Raw genomic sequence first — 1,793 nt, forward strand, 5'->3', positions numbered from 1 at the left:
CCCCATTCCACTTCAACTTCCTCTGAGCTCGAGGAGAGGATGCACCATATTATAATTATTATTAAATTCATTGCAGAGAAACTTGTAGTAAATTAATGTGACATCATTAAAAATCACCATCAGCACCAATCACACGGTTCTGAAAACGTGTGATTGTGATTTTCTTTTTGTTGTGGATTTTTGCAGTAGAGGATAATGAGGATCATCATTGGTTTGTTCTCTGCTTCCTCAGCATCTCTTCATCCATTCCTGAGATAAGAAGTTTGTTTTGAAGTTGTCAGATTTACTGCTGGAAGTTTTGATTCGATTTGATGAAAATTAAAAGCCTCTCAGTATAAAATAAATATTTTGATGAAGATGAGAAATCTGCTTCCTGTTCTGTTGAAGGGCCGATAGTTTGCATCTAATCATTTAATTAAACGCTTTTAGTTTTCTGGAATATTTCAGAATGATGCTCTAATCTGTAGTTATTGATCTGTTGTTGCTATATTTTAATTTGATAAACAGAATATTCTTAACGTTCTTTTCCTGTTTGGTGCGATTCCAGATGTTGAGCTGGCCGCAGCAAAGCGAGGAAAAGCTCGGCTCCGTATTTTGGCGGCGGTGGATGTGGGAGAGCTCTCATTGGTTAACCTGACAGAGCAGGACGTCCGTCAGCCGAGCAGAGGATGTGGAATCCAAAGGTTTCATTTTGCTCGATCGTTTCATATCAAACAATCAGAGCATCAGGGCGGTTGCTAGGAAACGCACCCGCCGCCTCATGATGAGGATTTTTCCACCATGTTTAGAAAATTCCTCCTACATTTCAGAATAAATGAGATAAAGCAGGAAGTTGAGTCGATGACTGAATCTGAGATCAGAGACGACAGAACCGGACCGAAGCACAGAACCCTGATCAGAACCTCCAGCTTCCTGGATCAGAACTTACTGTTCCTGCTGGTCTTCAGCTTGGACAGCAGCTTCTGAGTGGACAGCAGGTCTCCAGTCTTCACAGCCTGGAGGAGCTCCTGCTCCTTTCCCATGCTCCTCCTGCTCCTCCTCCTCCTCCTGCCCTGGGAACCGCTCCTCTTCCTCAGAGCTTCATCCTGAGCTCCAGGAACCCACCTCAGGTTCTCAGTTTCTCCATCAGCAGACGTTCTCAGGAGGAGCTGGAGGTCCGGGGAGGAAGTGATGGCTGAGATCCTGAGGAGAGAAAAAAAGAAGAGTGAAGATGAGGATGATGAAGGAATCTCAGTCTGATGTTCCTCCCTTCTGTCCAGTTGTTCTCATCTCCATCCTCCCTGCAGATTCAGAGCATCTCTGGAGAAACATCTAGAACCTAACAGAACCACAGTAGGAGAACATCAGCAGAGCTTAGAACCACGGTCCAGACCGCCCCCCCCCAGGAATGCTGCAGGTTCCTCCTCTCCTCCTTCTGATGGTCTAAAATCTTCTCCGCTACAAACCGCCAAGTTTTCTGCTCCGGCTTCCAGGGATTTGATTTTGGAACCTTCTGACCTTCTGGAGATGAACCTCTGGACCAGGTCTGGACGCTGACCCAGATGATGTTAGCTTCCGTTTCTAAGCAAGCTATTAGAGAACCAACCTCAGCTCCTCACAGGAGGTCTGCTCTGGGAGCTTCTGAGTAAAAGGTCCTGGATAGAAGAAGCTTCTCTGCAGAACGACACCAGAAACCATCAGAAGGATTTTTAAATTATTTAGTTAAAAGGTGAAGTTCAAAGGTCACCGAGTTAGAGAAACACAGAGAGGTTCAGTTACAGACCAGATGAGAACAGAAAACAATATGGAGGATG

General features: G+C 45.2%; 1 pseudogene; it reads right to left on the reverse strand.

Moving 5' to 3' along the window:
- The window catches only part of LOC107096706, a 17,825-nt pseudogene that overhangs the window by 12,682 nt on the left and 3,350 nt on the right, over positions 1 to 1,793 (reverse strand).

Source organism: Cyprinodon variegatus, unplaced genomic scaffold (assembly GCF_000732505.1).
Source record: "Cyprinodon variegatus isolate N-32 unplaced genomic scaffold, C_variegatus-1.0 Scaffold24, whole genome shotgun sequence".
NCBI classification, from domain to species: Eukaryota; Metazoa; Chordata; class Actinopteri; order Cyprinodontiformes; family Cyprinodontidae; genus Cyprinodon; species Cyprinodon variegatus.